We start from the raw sequence: 18259 nt of genomic DNA on the forward strand, positions 1-18259 counted from the left end.
CTCTCCCAGACTTCACGGAATTGAAGAGAGTCAGAGCCTTGCTCTGTACTAGGCTTTGGCTTAAGGGAATGTTGTGGCTTCTTTGATCTTCCATCCAGACCACTGAAACTTTCTCTGTATCGGCAGAAAGCCTGTTTCACTTTCTTATTCATGTGTTCACTGGACTAGCACTTTTAACTTCCTTCAAAAACTTTTCCTTTGCATGCACAACTTGGTTAACCGTTTGGCACAAGAGGCCTAGCTTTCAACCTACGTCAGCTTTCAACATGCCTTCCTCACTAGGCTTGATCATTTCTATCTTTTGATTTAAAGTGAGAGACGTGTGACTCTTCCTTTCCCTTGAGCACTTAGAGGACATTGCAGGATTATTAATTGGCCTAATTTCAATATTGTCGTTTCTCAGGGAACGAGGATGCCTGAGGAGAAGGAGAGAGACCAAGGAATCACCGGTTGGCACAACACGGGACACCAGAACACACACATTTATTAAGTTTCCAAACACACACAACATTTATTAAGTTTGCCATCTTATATGGGCATGGTGCATGGTGCCCTAAACAATTATAATAGTAACATCAAAGATCAGTGATTACAATTGTCAAGTCACTATGTTTCACACCTGAAACCTATATAACATTATATGTCAAGGGTACCTCAATAAAAATAAATCACTGATTACAGGTCATCATAACAAATATAATAATGAAAAAGTTAGAAATATTGTGAGAATTACCAAAATGTGACGCAGGGAATGAAGTGAGCAGATGCTGTTGGAAAAATGGCACCGATAGACTTGCTCAACGCAAGGTTGCCATAGACCTTCAATTTGTATATTAAAAAAAAGCAATATCGGGGCACCTGGGTGGCTCAGTCGGTTGAGCATCCGACTTCGGCTCAGGTCATGATCTCGCGGCCTGTGAGTTGGAACCCCGCGTCGGGCTCTGTGCTGACAGCTCAGAGCCTGGAGCCTGCTTCCGATTCTGTGTCTCCCTCTCTCTCTGCCCCTCCCCCGCTCATGCTCTGTCTTTCTCTGTCTCAAAAATAAATAAACGTTAAAAAAAAAAAATTTAAAAAAATTAAAAAATTAAAAAAAAGTTAAAAAAAGCAACATCTTCAAAGTGCAATAAAACAAAATATGCCTATATGTGTATGATCTTAATGGCTATTGTATCAAACGAGAAAGGAAGGGCATTTCCACCTCTATCAGGTGGTCTACCAATCAAACCGAGATTCATCAGTCTGAGTCTCTTCTATCCAGTGCTAAGCGTAGCTGACACATTCTGAATCTTGGGGAGTTTCCCTTTTCTTGATTTCGTGTCAACCTCTTTCTTCCCTCTCCACATAGTTGTGCTTACTCATTCTTTCTTCAGATGTTAAAGCCATTTATTAGCGTTTTTTTCAAAGTATATCCTATAAAATAACAAGTTTGCTGGGAAACTTTTGGATTAAGTTAGACTATTTCTCCCTGTAGGACTTCTCAGAGGCTTTATGTATTGATGTGAATCATGAGCCTCCAAGAAGGGAATCTACTATGTGGCGTATCTCAGACTTATTTGAGTACTTTTTATTTCTCAGAACGTCTCTCAGGACTAATAGAAGTGGAAAATGCTGGACTCCAGTTCTCTTACCTTCACACTTATTCAAATCTTAATAACATTATAGGTCCTATTTCTACATTCAGCCTAGGAAATGCCACCTCGTTACAGTGACTTCTGCAGAAAGATAATCTTATCTGTTTCCTCTGGACTCCATTTGCTTGAATTTCCCAATTGTGATAGGGTGTGATAGGCTCAGATAATGTATCTATGTACCAGCTATACATTATCTATAATTTTATTTTATCTTTATATTATATATTTAAAAAATGTTTTTTACTAAAAAGGTAATAATCACTTTTGAAAAGTCAATGAACTAAAGAAAGGATTACCTATATCCCCACCATCCAAATTCAACCATGTACAAAAAATCTAAGGACTTATTTTGTATGCTCTTATAGTTCTCCTGGATAAATCATTCAAAAAAAAAAATACCTTACTTCAATTATTCACTTAAAAAAATGAAGATCAAAGTTATTATTGTTTTGATATCCAATTTGTAACTGAACTGAAGTCAGTTTGCTCCTTGGTGAGTCAGAAACTACCAGGTTTAGCTGTCACACAAAGAAAACTTTATTTGCAGCAAATAAGATCACAGGGAATGGCTTCCAAAGTGGTGACTCCCCAAGAGAGAGTGAACAGGTTCCTTTCATTTAGGATAGGATAAATATTTAGATAGGGAAGCCTTGTCATCCTATGTAGTGGCAGGCCTAAAAGGAAACATGTCTATACACCTGTTGTATGTTATGTAAATGAGGCTGAGTCTCCTCCTTGGGCAGAGATTTTAGCACTATAATGAAGTAAAGGTGGTTGTACAACATTCCACAGGTCACTCCATGGCATAGGCCTGAGTCAGATTTAGCACAAATGGTCTGGATGGTCTGGGCCTACTGGAGGTGTCAGGGCAGTCACCTGACAGTCACCTGAAGAGGTGGTTTCAGGTTTCATTGCCTGAGTTAAGAGGAAAGCCTGAAAGAAGAGCTTAAGGAAAAATGTAAGACAAAGGTTAGTGAGTACAAGCAGGTGGGCAGTAAAGTCTAGGTCTTGGGGTCTAGCTGGTGACAATGTCTTGCTTTAAAATCATCCATTTAACAGGTGCCTGGGTGGCTCAGTCGGTTAAGCGTCCAACTTCGGCTCAGGTCATGATCTCGCGGTCCGTGAGTTCGAGCCCTGTGTCAGGCTCTGTGCTGATGGCTCAGAGCCTGGAGCCTGTTTCAGATTCTGTGTCTCCCTCTCTCTCTGACCCTCCCCCGTTCATGCTCTGTCTCTCTCTGTCTCAAAAATAAATAAACGTTAAAAAAAAATTTTTAAAAAATCATCCATTTAAGAGGTGCCTGGGTGGCTCAGTCAGTTAAGCATCCAACTTTGGCTCGAGTCATGATCTCGCTGTTTGTGGGTTCGAGCCCCGCAATGGGCTCTGTGCTGACAACTCAGAGACTGGAGCCTGCTTTGGATTCTGTGTCTCCTTCTCTCTCTGCCCCTCCCCCACTTGTGCTGTGTCTCTATCAAAAATAAATAAATGTAAAAAAAAAAAATCATCCATTTAAATCCAGTGAAGAACATGGGCAGAAGACATGAATAGACTTTTCTGAAGAAGACATCCAGATGGCTAACAGACACATGAAAAGATGCTCAACACTGCTCATCATCAGGGAAATACAAAATCAAATCCACACTGAGATACCATCTCATGCTGGTCAGAGTGGCTAACATGAACAACTCAGGAAAAAACGGGTGCGGGAGGACGGGAAAATGGGAGATGGACCTTGAGGAGGGCACTTGTTGGGATGAGCAGCTGGTGTTGTATGTAAGCAATGAATCATGAGAATCTACTCCCGAAACCAAGAGCACACTGTATACACTGTATGTTAGCTAACTTGACAATAAATTATATTTTAAAAAGTCATCCATTTAAAATTCCAAGAGGTTGTCTAATCTTTTCCCATACATGCAGAAAGTATAATGATCAATCTATCTGAAATATGATCACCTGCTAATATATTCAAAGACATTTACATGAAAGAGAAAGACACAATTTATTGCCATCAGTTATCCTTTCTTGTATCTGCCTATCTCCTCCCCCGCAATGGTTATCTTCCTTCCTGTAGTATTTGGGGGAGAGAGGAGTGTGTCTCCAGTCTACATCTGAGTAACTCAGTGCAGCTTGTCTATTGTTCTCTGGCTCCTACTCACAGCTCCTAGGGTGAACTTGGGCCTCCATTCATTTCACTATTGGTCACCGCCTAGAAATCTGGTAGGCGGTATCAGCTGATTTCACCAAGGGGTCAGGTGGCGGAGGCTACAATCCCCTCCATAGAATCTTATTAAATGTTTGTGAGTTTAAAAAGGAAAAAGAAGAGAAATTTTGGTTCAGCATAAAGCAGGAAACAATTTGAAATTTACAGTTTTATTAGACATTACTCTTCTTATGTAAACAATCACTGGGAATTTCTCAAGCCAGGCCTGCTGCCATGGTGCTGGGAGCTGCGTCTCCTTTTTCTCTTTCCCTAGATGCCAGCACCATCTCCAAATTTCTGTTAGTTTCCAGTGCAGAGCAGTTTATCCATCTAACTCAGTGGTTCTCAACTGGGGTCAATTTTGCCTCCCTTTCCCCAGGGGACATTTGTCAACCTCTACAGACATTTCTGATTGTCCTGACTAGGCAGGGAGGTGCTGCTAAAGGTCCTACACTGTATAGAACAGCCTCATAACAAAGAATTATCCAGCCTAAAATGTCAGTAGCGTAGATGTTGAGAAACAGAGAAAGTCTGATCAACTCCCACCCATCCAACCAAACTAGAATAAGGGCACACGTCTGCAAATCTGGATACTGACTAAGGTATTCTGCTGAACGGTGGGCCATTTACTCCAAGACTCCACTCCTAGCAACACAAAGAATCAACAAACCTTACAAACCTATAGTGCTTTCTTGAGCATATCTTTGAGTTTTGAGCAGAATTCTATCCCTACTAACATTTTAGAAGTAAGAGGAGCAGTAAAAACATTTATGCTTCCCCTGTTAGGAGAAGTCCCTTAAGGTTAGGGATATTTTATCCCAGTTATAATTATGTCTAAACTGCTTTTCTTCTGTATAAGTGTGAATATTCCTTTTTCTGAAGCCTTACTCATAGAGATACTGAGTTGAGCACCAGGTGAGCTGGTGACAGAAAAACCACACACCGTGCCCATGACCGCGGGGCTCTACAACTGCAGAAGACGGGAGTTTAGTTCTGTGGTTAGGAACTGGCTTGCTTTTGTAGTTTATTTCACTTGGGTATTGTGCATATCTCACCAGGATGCTTGCCTTGTACTAGAACTTTCTAGGTACCTGTAAGACTCCAAAACTGCCCCCACCACACTTCTTTTAATGTATGAGATCCTTAAAGTCATCTCCCATCTCAGAGCCGTGACTGGCCCACAGAAGACCCTCAACAGTTGTTTCCTAAATAAATACATGAATATTGGCTCAATGGAATCAGGTAGAAATGAAATAACATAGTCCAGATTAAGGCTGAGGTATAAAGAAGGACTTGCATTAATTATGCAAATGTGGACAAGATCCATCATTAAAGCTCCTGTCACATGAACGTAAAGTTTCAAAATACTAATTCCTTTAGGGGTGTCTGGGTGGTTCAGTCAGTTAAGCGTCCGACTTCAGCTCAGATCATGATCTTTTGTTTGTGGGCTCAAGCCCTGTGTCAGGCTCTGTGCTGATAGGTTGGAGCCTGGAGTCTGCTTCATATTCTGTGTCTCCCTCTCTCTCTCTGCCCTTCCACCACTCCCTACTCCCTCTCTGTCTCTGTCTCTCTCTCTCTCTCCAAAATAGATAAACATTAAAAAGAATTTTCAAAGTATGAATTCCTTTAGGGAGTAGTTTTTTAAAAAGGGATTTCCTTTTAACTAGTTTCTCTCATTCCATGTACTCAGAGAAACAAAAGAATAATTCTTTAAAAAAAAATGTGTGGTTACACATACATACATACATACATACATACAAATGTATTTTAACCAGATTTGAGACCTATAAGAATCTCAAACTTTAGTGTGTATCAGAACTGGGGAGCCATCAAATTACAGAGTTCCAGGTCTCAGCAATAATAGTAATGCACATTCCTAGACTTCAGCCTAGTTCATTCTCATTCACTAGTAAAACATGACTTTTAGGAGGGCTGTGGCTAGAGTTTCTGAAATCTTGTCCACCCGTGGCCTGAATTGGCCCCATTCTGGACTGGAGAGGGGATAAGTGCATCCACAGGTTAGTTTAAGTGGCTCAGCTTAGGGCCAAGGAAGCAGCAACAGAGGTACAGAGAAGCAGAATTAAGTACAACAAGATGAGAAGGCAGATGGGGGCTTCCTAGAGGAGAATTCCAAGTGTCTTCAAGGGCTTTGTAGAGAAGTTGCTGTCAACTGGGTATTAATTTTAGCTCATTTTATTTTAAAACACAGGGTTTTACTTGGACTTAATGAGATGTTTTATTCATATTACTCTTATGTACAAAAGTCATCAATAGGCTTATTTTTTTAAGTTTATTTATTTATTTTGAGAGAGAGAGAAAGAGAGAGAGAGCCCAAGTGAGGAAGGGCAGAGAAAGAGACGGAATCCCAAGCAGGTTCTACACCACCAGTGCAGAGCCAGATGCAGGTCTCGGGCTGCAAGATCATGACCTGAGCCGAGGTCAGACCCTTAACCAACTGACCCACCCACCCAGGCACACCCAATAGGCTTATTGAGATGAAACGAAGAGGGAAGTGAAGAATAAAAGAGAAAGGAGCCAAGTTTTTGTCCAGGAATGAGGCAGGGGCTAGTAGATGGAAAGGGAGGTGAGACACGATGAAAGAGAGTCTGCCTGGAGCAAGAGAGCGGGAGCCATGTTGTGACTTCTACCCACCAAGTGAAACAGCATCAGAGAAGGTGGGACACCACCCAGGCCCAACTCACTAGCAGTTTATCTGTCAGCCTCCCTGGGTCCCGTCCTTTACAAGGCTCCCCAGGGTAGGCGGGGAGTTCCTGAGGACCTTTCCTAGCCTATGCTCATTACTTTTTCTTTCACTTCACGCTCCTCACCTGGCATAAGCTCTGAAGAGCAGGGGCTGTTCTGCTCACTGCTATCTCCTTGTTTTTTTCTAAATGCTCAAAGACATAGTTCTTGATGTTTGGAATAAAAGAACATATAAACAAACACCAAATCCAACATCTCAGGATCCCACAGGCAGGAAGAAAAATGTTGTTCCAAGCTACAGGCAGTAAGTTCTAAGAGGGGCAGCTGGAAAAATAGTAAAAAGACCATGGTCTTCTGGTAAGTTTTATTTTTCTTATTTCTGGTATAAGCACACTTACTTCGATAAAAACTGAATCCTGGTAACTCTAGGTAAATAATATGAATGCACGTACAAACTTAAAGGGACAAAAGTTGGGGCACCTGGGTGCCTCAGTCAATTGAGTGCCAGACTCTTGATTTCAGCTCAGGTCATAATCTCAAGGTTGTGGGTTCAAGCCCTACATCAGGCTCTGCACTGAAAACATGAAGCCTCCTTGGAATTCCCTCTCTCTTCTTTTCTCTCTGCACCTTACCCACTCTCTCTCTTTCTGTCTCACAATAAATAAATAAACATTAAAAAAAATAAAGGGACAAAAGTTGTCATATATGTATATGTAATATGTAATATGTAACATACATATGTAATATATGTTAAGGTAAAGGCAAAAGAGAATAGCAAATCATTTCATTAGAATGTTTTCATGTCTTTGAATTTGGAAAAGCTGAAAATCAAAATAATACTTGAAAAGTGAACTTCATAAAACAAAAGACAGAAAACAATGACTCCTTCAAATACCTCATCCTCAGAGATTATTTATAATTGAGGATATTGATATTACCCCTCCTAGAATGGATTTATAAGCCGTCTTTGAGAAGTTGTGTGGGAAAGCTTTCCCAATGAAACGAGAATTTATTTGGTCAAATATATTTGAGTAGCCCCCTTTCTTCAGCACTAGAAATCCATTAATTTTTAAAAATTTGCTCATGTATCTCTGTATTTCTTGGTTCTGGTTAGGAGCCAGAGAAAGATGGCAAAGAAGAGACAGTCCCATCTGAAGCAGAGGATGATGGGTGTGTCAAACTGTGTAAAATTGCATGCTTCACCCAACAGTATTTCTTAATTTATTATTTAGAATCCGTTTCATTGAATTTTGCAATATTATGCAGGCTTGCCCTTAATCTTATTAAAACAAGACAAAGGCAAATATGTTTATTTTTCAAGGACAAGAAAAGATCTGGAGAAAGTATACTTAAAGATTTTAAAGATATGATGAAAAAGCCTTAACTGGACCCGGGAATCGAAATTCAGCAAGTGATGCTAAGACATGAACATATATATTTAGTATTTTTAAACAAGGTGAAAAGAACTTAATATTCTAAAACTTATTCTTTCCAGTAGAATCAACGATGTTGCATGAGGGTTCCTTCATAGATTTGGTATTGTTTTAACATACAAAGTAGCCAAGATCTAAGTGTTGTCTTAAACTTCTGGAACTCTGTACATTTCCATTTCTTCTTTTGGGAGAATTTGACCCTGTTTCAACCAGAAATGCTTCAAACTTGAGTCCAATAGCTTGCTGCACCTGGCGAGCCCCTGCTGAGATTCACAAGCATGATCGTGTGTGAATCCCTTGAAGCTTCATCAGTTTAAAACATTTGATGGAGGGCTTAAAAAGTTCTTGTGTCATTTAAGAGCGTAGGAGAAACAGGTCCCCTCTGGACCACTTAATCCATTAACTGAAGACCGCAACTCATCACAGATACCCTAAGCAGTCAGAAGTTCTAGCTAGAGGATTAAATTTTGACTTCTTAGTTCATAGCATATGATTTCTCTCTCTCTCTCTCTCTCTCTCTCTCTCTCTATATATATATATATAAGATATATATGTATATATAATATATTATATATGTATTATATATGCATAATATATACATATATAAAATACATACATATATACATATGATACAAATGACATGCATATTTGGATTGCCGTAGGTTTTTTATTCTTAATATATGTGATCACTATAAAGTACTATAGAACTGCCCGTTTTATTTTACTGAGTAACTACATATTTCTTTATTTAGTTTTAATTCCAGTTCTAGATGTTATATATCTATCTTCTGTAGCCACAGTGTTTGAAAGTTGAGGAAGAGTTTATTTGACAAAAATTCTAGTTCCAAATTTTGTCTTTTCCTAACGACTCATTAAAAAAAAGCCTTATTTTGCAAAATTGAAATTAATCCTAAAACGATAAAAATTGACTTGTTTACTTGTTATTAAACTTTAAGAGTTCCTTGTTATATTCTGGATACAAGTCCTTTATCAGATATTTTCTCCCAGTATGTAGTTTGTCTTTTTATTTTCTTAACAGTGTCTTTTGAGGAGCAGATGTTTTTAATTTTGACAGAATTCATTATATCACATTTTTCTTTTATGACTCATGTCTATGACCATATCATATATCATTTATTAATGGCTCATGCCTATAAACCACTCATATGCTATCTATGAAATCTGTATCTAATCCAGGTCACAAAGATTTTTCCCTATATGTTCCTCCATAAGTTTTAAAGTTTTGAGTTTTACATGTAGGTCTATGATCCGTTTTGAGTTCATGTTTGTATATGATGGAAGGTATAGATAAATCCAAAGTTCAATTTTTTTGCCCATGGATATTCGAATGTCCCAGTACCATTTGTTGAAAAGATTATCCTTTCCCCCACTAAATTGCTTTTGTACATTTGTCAAGAATCAGTTGTATAGATGTGTGTTCGCCTATTTGGGGGCTCTTTATTCTTTTCCATTGATCTATTTGTCTATCTTGATGCCAATATCTCAGTGTCTTGATTAATATAGTTTTATAGTAAGTCTTGATGCAAGTAGTGTTAGTCCTCTAATTTTGTTCTTCATTGTCGAAGTTATTTGGGCTAGTCTAGATCCTATGCATTTCCATGTACATTTTAGAATCAGTTGATCAATTTTTATTTAAAAGTCTGCTAAAATTTTGATTGGGATTGTGTTCAATCTATAGATCAATTCAGAGAGAACTGAGATCTTAACAATATTGAGTCTTCTAACCCATGAACCCAGTAATATATCTCTATTAATATTGGCCTTCAATTTTTCTAAGCAAATTGTTTTTAGTTTTCAGATTTAAGTTTTTCACATATTTTGTCAGATTGATCCCTGAATATTTCATATTTCTTGATGCTATTATAAATGGTATTGTTGTCTTATTTCTGTTTCTGATGGTTTTTTGCTGCTATATAAGAATACGATTTAATTTGTTTATCAATTTTATATTCTGCCACTTTGCTAAACTCACTTATTCATTTGGTTTATTTTGTAAATCCAGTAAGATTTTCCATTTAAATGATGATGTCATCTGAGAAAAAATAGTTCTATCTTTTCAGTCTGGATGGATTTTGCTTGCCTTATTGCACTGACTAGAAAATCCAATACAATATTGAATAGAACTGGTAAGAGTGGATATCCTTTTCTTGTTCCTGATCTTAGAGAGATTCATTGATTTTTTACCTGTAAGTATGATGTTAGTTGTAGGTTTTTTACTGATGCCCTTTATAGGGTTCAGGAAGTTCTTTTTATTTCTAATTTACTAAGAAGTTTTTAATCAGTATAAATGAAAGTTGGATTTTATAAAATGCTTTTTATGGGTATGTTGGGATGCTCACATGGTTTTTCTTCTTTGTTTAATATAGTGAATTACATTAATTGCTTTTCAAATAATAAAACAACTTTGTTTCTCTGGGATAAATCCAACCAGATCATGATGTATTATCCTTCTTACATATTTTTGGATTTGATCTACAATTTTTTTACTTAGAATTTTGGCATTTATTTTCATGAGAAATATTAATCTGTCATTTTCTTTTCTTGTAATATCTTTGGTTTCGGAATCAAGGTACTGCTGGCTTCATAGAATGAGTTGGGAAATAGTCCTTCCTACGTAAATTTCTGGAAAAGTTTTTATCTAATTGCTATCATTTCTTCCTTTAACGTATGGTAAAATTCACCAACAAAGCCTTATAAGATTTTTTTTTTATGCGTGAAAGGTGCTTAACTTCAATTTTAACTTATTTAATAGATATAGGGCTATTCAGGTTATTTATTTCTTCTTAATTGAGCTTAGTGGTTTGTGTTTTTCAAGGAATTTGCCAATTACCTGTAAGTTATTAAAGATTTTGGCATAAAATTGTTCATAGAATTTCCCTATTATCCTTTCAATATCCATCTATTTGTATTGATGTCACCTTTCTCATTACTGATATTGGTAATTTATATTTTCTTTCTTTCCTGATCAGTGTGCCAAGGGTTAATAAACATTATTAATTTTTCTCAAAGAAAAAAACAGCTTTTGGTTTCACTTTTGTTTTTGTTTTTTTCTTTTGTTTTGTCTTCTATTGTTTTTTAATTTCTTTTCCGATTTTTGTTATTTATTTCCTTCTATTTACTCAGGGTTTCACTCTCTGTTTAAAAATCAAAGGGGTGCCTGGGTGGCTCAGTCGGTTGAGTGTCCGACTTTGGCTCAGGTCATGATCTCGCGGTCCGTGAGTTCGAGCCCTGCGTCAGGCTCTGTGCTGACAGCTCGGAGCCTGGAGCCTGTTTCAGATTCTGTGTCTCCCTCTCTCTCTGATCCTCCCCTGTTCATGCTCTGTCTCTCTCTGTCTCAAAAATAAACATTAAAAAAAATTTTTTTAAATAATAAAATAAAAATCATAACTTTAGGTAGACTTAGAGGTCATTCATTTGAGACTTTCTTCCTTTCTAATGTAGACATTTGCTGCTATAAATTTTCCCCAATATATTGATTTAGTGGCATTCCACAATTTTTGAAGTGTTGTGTTTTCATTTGCATTTAGTTCAAAATACATTCTAATTTCCTTTTGGTTTCTCTAGGGCCATAGGTTATGTACAAGTTTGTTTCTTAGTTTCCAAATACTTGAGTATTTTTCAGATATCTTTATGTTATTGATTTCTAATTTATTTCCTTTGTGGTTACAGAAATACTTTGTATAAGTTGAATAATTTTAAATGTATGCATATTTATTTGATGTTCAGAATATGATCTTTCTTGGTAAATGTTCTATGTACTCTTGAAAGGAATATGTTCTGGGTTGTTGAATTCTGTAAATGAATCAGGTCAAATTGTGTGATAGTGTTGTTTAGGTCCTTTATATCCTTACTGATTTCTGTTTACTTATTTTATTAACTATTGAGAGAGAGGTATTGAAATCTCTGACTATAATTGTCTATCCTTGAGATTCTATCAGTTTTTTCTTCATATATTTTGAAGATCTATAATTATGTGCATAAATATTTAAGATTATTATGTTGTCTTTGTGAACTCACCCCTTTAACATTATGAAAGGCTCTTCTTTATTCCTGGTAATAGTTTTTTATCTGAAATGTAATTTGATAGTAATATCACCACTCAAGCTTGCTTGCTTGCTTTTTTTTTTCTTTCAGTTTATTTATTTATTTTGAGAGAGAGAGAGCGTGAACACGAGTACAGGAGAGGCAGAGAGAGAGGGAGAGAGAATCCCAAGGAGGCTCCACACAGTCAGTGCAGTGCCTGACATGGGGCTCGATCTCAGGAACCATGAAATCATGACCTGAACCTAAATCCAGTTGGAAGCTTAACCAACCGAGCCACCCAGGCACCCTTCAAGCTGTCTTTTGAACAGTGTTAGCATGGTATACCTGTTATATTGTTTTACTTTTAATTTGTTTGTGTATTTACATTTAAAGTGGGTCTGTTGGAAGCAGCAGAGAGTTAGTACTACTTTTTAATTTAATCTACAATCTCTGACAGGGTATTAGACCATTTATATTTAGTGTGATCATTGATATGATTAGGTTCAAATCTATCATCTTGCTAGTTTTTCCTCTGTGTCCTATCTGGTCTTTGTTGTCTTTCATTTTTTTCTGCCTTCTTTTGCATTGAGCATTGTTTTTACTGTTTGTTTTACTTTTATTTTTTTATTATTTTTAAAAATTTTTATTATTTTTTTTTCACATTTATTTATTTTTGAGACAGAGAGAGACAGAGCATGAACAGGGGAGGGACAGAGAGAGAGGGAGACACAGAATCTGAAACAGGCTCCAGGCTCTGAGCTGTCAGCACAGAGCCCGATGCGGGGCTCAAACTCGCGGATGTGAGATCATGACCTGAGCCGAAGTCGGACGCTTAACCGACCAAGCCACCCAGGCGCCCCTTGTTTTACTTTTAAATAGACTATATATTTTAGAGAAGTTTTAGATTCACATCAAAATTGAGTGGAAGGTAAAGAGATATCTTATATACCCCTGCCCCCACACATGCACAGCCTCTCTAACTATCAACATCCTGCACCAGGGTGATATATTTTTTAAAGTTGATGAACCTATATGGATACACATTATCACCCAAGATCAATAGTTTACATTAGGCTTTACTCTTGTAAATTCTATGGGTTTTGACAAGCGTATAATGACAGGTATCAACCATTATAGTTTCATACAGAATAGTTTCACTATCCTAAAAATCCTTTGTGTTCCACCTATTCATCCCTTTTTCCCCTTTAACCTATGTGGCAACAAGTGATTCTTTTACTGCCTCCAGAGTTTTGCCTTTTCCAGAATGTCATCATAGTATGTGGTCTTTTCAAATTGGCTCTTTTCACTTAGTAATATGCATTTAAGTTTCCTCCATGTCATGGCTTGATAGCTCATTTTAAAAACACCAAATAATATTCCATTGGTTAGATGTACCACAGTTTATTTATCCATTCACCTACTGGAGAAACATCTTGGTTGCTTTCAAGTGTTGGAAATTATGAATAAATTTTCAATAAACACCTTTGTGTAGGTTTTTGTGTGGATATAATTTGCAACTCCTTTGGGTAAATACCTGGGAGTGAAATTGCTAGAACATATGGTAAAAATATGTTTAGTTTTGTAATCAACTGCCAAACTGTTTTCCAAAGTGACTGTACCACTTTGTATTTCCCCCAGCAGTGAATGAGATTTCCTGGTACTCCACATCTTCATCAGCATTTTGTGTTGTCAGTGTTTTAGTTTGGCTATTCGATAGGTATGAGTGGTATCTCATTATTCTAATTTACAATTCTGTTCAACAATTTTGATGTTGAACATCTTTCCATACATTTTCTTGTCATCTGTACATCTTCTTTGATGAGGTGTCTGTTCAGGTTTTTGTCAATTTTCAAATCATATTGGTCATTTTATTATTGTTGAGTTTTTAAAAGTTATTTGTATATTCTGGATAACAACTGTCTTTTATCAGGTATGTCTTAGGCAAATATTTTCTCCCAGTCTTCAACTTGTTTACTCATTCTCTCAAAGTATTTTTTATTTTTTTATTTAAAAAAAAATTTTTTTTTTTCAACGTTTATTTATTTTTGGGACAGAGAGAGACAGAGCATGAACGGGGGAGGGGCAGAGAGAGAGGGAGACACAGAATCGGAAACAGGCTCCAGGCTCTGAGCCATCAGCCCAGAGCCCGACGCGGGGCTCGAACTCACGAACCGCGAGATCGTGACCTGGCTGAAGTCGGACGCTTAACCGACTGCGCCACCCAGGCGCCCCTCAAAGTATTTTTTAAATTATAATCCTTTGTTGTCTTATTAGCTCTAACTTTTTGTTTTCTTGTTTCAAGGGTTTAAGTTACACCTTTCACTTATCACAGCTTACCTTGAAGTACCTTGTAGCACTTTATGCATAGTCTAAGAACCTTAGAACAGCATACTTTTATTTCTTCCCTTTTGATCTTTGTGTTATTGTTGCCACAGATTTTATTTTTGCAAATGTTATAAATCTCACACACCATTGTTAATATTTTTGTTTAAACAGTTGTCCTCTAAATGTATTTAAATAATAAGAAAACATCTTATATACTTACCTATGTAGTTACCATTTCCAGTGATATTCATTCCTTTGTATAGATCAACATTTCCAACTGATATAATTTTCCTTTTGCCTGAAGGACCGCCTTTAGCATTTCTTATAGTGAGGGTCTTATAGTGATTAGGTTTTTTTCAGCTTTTTGTGTGTAAAGAAATTATTTATTTTGCCTTCATATTTGAAAGATATTTTTGCTTGGAGTAGAAGTCTGGATTGACAGTACTGTTCTTTCCATACTTTCGAAGATGTTGCTCTACTGTCCTCACTTGCATTGCTTCTAATCTGGAATCTGCTCCTAACCTTAGTTTTCTTATGCTGTATATCACATGTGTTAGACACATGTTTTCACTAACTGCTTTTAAATTTTTTTTATCATTGGTTTTGAACAAATTGATGTGACTTGGTGTAGTTTTCTTTATCTTTCTTGTGCTTGAATTTATGGGCTTATCATTTTCATCAAACTGGGAAAAATTTGGGCTATTATTTAAAAAAATTTTTTTCCTGCCTTCTCAACTCTCTTATCTCTTTTGGTGACTCGAATTATACATATATTAGTTCACCTGAGGTTGCCTAACAGCTCATTGATGCTCTGTTCATTTTTTAAAAATCTCTTTTCTCTATATATCACATTATTATTTATTTAATTATTTTTTTCATTTTATTTACTTTAGAGATAGAGTGAGCAAGAGTTAGGGAGGCGGCAGAGGGAGAAAGAGAGAGAATCTTAAGCAGGCTCCACCCTCAGCATAGAGCCTGTTGTGGGGCTTGAACCCACAACCCTGGGATAATGAACTGAGCTGAAAATGAGTCTATTTTTTATATCTTTCACGTCTCTATTTAACTTTTTGAACACAAGGAATATACTTATAATCACAGTTTTAATATTTTTTGTCTTCTAATTCTAACATTTATTTTGTTCTGAGTTTATTTTGATTATTTCCCTTACTATGGGTTGTATTTTCCCTCATCCCTCGTAATAAGTTGCATACCTGGTAATTTTTTTTTTCAATATATGAAATTTATTGTCAGATTGGTTTCCAAGTGCTCATCCCAAAAGGTGCCCTCCTCAATACCCATCACCCACCCGCCCTTCCCTCCCACCCCCCATCGACCCTCAGTTTGTTCTCAGTTTTTAAGAGTCTCTTGTGCTTTGGTTCTCTCTCCCACTCTAACCTCTTTTTTTTTTTTTTCCTTCCCCTCCCCCATGGGTTTCTGTTAAGTTTCTCAGGATCCACATAAAAGTGAAAACATATGGTATCTGTCTTTCTCTGTATGGCTTATTTCACTTAGCATCACACTCTCCAGTTCCATCCACGTTGCTACAAAGGGCCATATTTCATTCTTTCTCATTGCCACGTAGTACTCCATTGTGTGTATAAACCACAATTTCTTTATCCATTCATCAATTGATGGACATTTCGGCTCTTTCCATAATTTGGCTATTGTTGAGAGTGCTGCTGTAAACACTGGGGTACAAGTGCCCCTATGCATCAGTACTCCTGTATCCCTTGGGTAAATTCCTAGCAGTGCTATTGCTGGGTCATAGGGTAGGTCTATTTTTAATTTTTTGAGGAACCTCCACACTGTTTTCCAGAGTGGCTGCACCAGTTTGCATTCCCACCAACAGTGCAAGAGGGTTCCCGTTTCTCCACATCCTCTCCAGCATCTATAGTCTCCTGATTTGTTCATTTTGGCCACTCTGACTGGCGTGAGGTGATATCTGAGTGTGGTTTTGATTTGTATTTCCCTGATGAGGAGCGATGTTGATCATCTTTTCATGTGCCTGTTGGCCATCCGGATGTCTTCTTTAGAGAAGTGTCTATTCATGTTTTCTGCCCATTTCTTCACTGGATTATTTGTTTTTCAGGTGTGGAGTTTGGTGAGCTCTTTATAGATTTTGGATACTAGCCCTTTGTCTGATATGTCATTTGCAAATATCTTTTCCCATTCCGTTGGTTGCCTTTTAGTTTTGTTGGTTGTTTCCTTTGCTGTGCAGAAGCTTTTTATCTTTATAAGGTCCCAGTAGTTCATTTTTGCTTTTAATTCCCTTGCCTTTGGGGATGTGTCAAGTAAGAGATTGCTACAGCTGAGGTCAGAGAGGTCTTTTCCTGTTTTCTCCTCTAGGGTTTTGATGGTTTCCTATCTCACATTCAGGTCCTTTATCCATTTTGAGTTTATTTTTATGAATGGTGTAAGAAGGTGGTCTAGTTTCAACCTTCTGCATGTTGCTGTCCAGTTCTCCCAGCACCATTTGTTAAAGAGACTTTTTTCCATTGAATGTTCTTTCCTGCTTTGTCAAAGATGAGTTGGCCATATGTTTGTGGGTCTAGTTCTGGGGTTTCTATTCTATTCCATTGGTCTATATGTCTGTTTTTGTGCCAATACCATGCTGTCTTGGTGATGACAGCTTTGTAGTCGAGGCTAAAGTCTGGGATTGTGATGCCTCCTGCTTTGGTCTTCTTCAAAATTACTTTGGCTATTCAGGGCCTTTTGTGGTTCCATATGAATTTTAGGATTGTTTGTTCTAGCTTCGAGAAGAATGCTGGTAAAATTTTGATTGGGATTGCATTGAATGTGTAGATAGCTTTGGGTAGTATTGACATTTTGACAATATTTATTCTTCCAATCCATGAGCATGGAATGTTTTTCCATTTCTTTATATCTTCTTCAATTTCCTTCATAAGCTTTCTATAGTTTTCAGCATACAGATCTTGTACATCTTTGGTTAGATTTATCCCTAGGTATTTTATGCTTCTTGGTGCAATTGTGAATGGGATCAGTTTCTTTATTTGTCTTTCTGTTGCTTCATTATTAGTGTATAAGAATGCAACTGATTTCTGTACATTGATTTTGTATCCTGCAACTTTGCTAAATTCATGTATCGGTTCTAGCAGACTTTTGGTGGAGTCTATTGGATTTTCCATGTATAATATCATGTCATCTGCAAAAAGTGAAAGCTTGACTTCATCTTTGCCAATTTTGATGCCTTTGATTTCCTTTTGTTGTCTGCTGATGCTAGCACTTCCAACACTATGTTAAACAACAGTGGTGAGAGTGGACATTAATTTTTTTTTTAAGTTTATATATTTACTGAGAGAGAGAGAGCAAGTGTGATTGGGGAAGAGTCAGAGACGGGGGAGACAGAGAAGCCCAAGCAGGCTTTGCACTGTCAGTGCAGAGCCCCATGCAGGGCTCTATCCCACGAACTGTGAGATCATGACCTGAGCTCAGATCAAGAGTCAAATGCTTACCTGACTGAGTGACCCAGGTACTCCCCTGGTAATTTTTTATTGGATGCCAGTCATTGTGAGTTTTACCTTGATATGTCCTCTACATTTCTTTTTTTTTTTAATATATGAAATTTATTGTCAAATTGGTTTCCATACAACACCCAGTGCTCATCCCAAAAGGTGCCCTCCTCAATACCCATCACCCACCCTCTTCTCCCTCCCACCCCCCATCAACCCTCAGTTTGTTCTCAGTTTTTAAGAGTCTTTTATGATTGGCTCTCTCCCACTCTAACCTCTTTTTTTTTTCCTTCCCCTCCCCCATGGGTTCCTGTTAAGTTTCTCAGGATCCACTTAAGAGTGAAAAAAAAAAAAAATATGGAACACTTCACGAATTTGCACGTGCGCAGGAGCCATGCTAATCTTCTCTGTATCGTTCCAATTTTAGTATATGTGATGCCGAAGCGTGTGCT

The 18259-nt window shown here is 37.3% G+C and overlaps 1 protein-coding gene and 1 pseudogene across 1 annotated transcript in view; one reads left to right on the top strand and one right to left on the bottom strand.

The window, feature by feature from the left end:
• The window catches only part of RANBP3L (RAN binding protein 3 like), a 289492-nt gene that overhangs the window by 206197 nt on the left and 65036 nt on the right, over positions 1-18259 (top strand). The gene's annotated exons all lie outside the window — the stretch shown is intronic.
• Positions 18159-18254, bottom strand: LOC123581709 (annotated as a pseudogene).

The sequence above is a fragment of the Leopardus geoffroyi genome, chromosome A1 (assembly GCF_018350155.1).
Source record: "Leopardus geoffroyi isolate Oge1 chromosome A1, O.geoffroyi_Oge1_pat1.0, whole genome shotgun sequence".
Lineage (NCBI taxonomy): Eukaryota > Metazoa > Chordata > Mammalia > Carnivora > Felidae > Leopardus > Leopardus geoffroyi.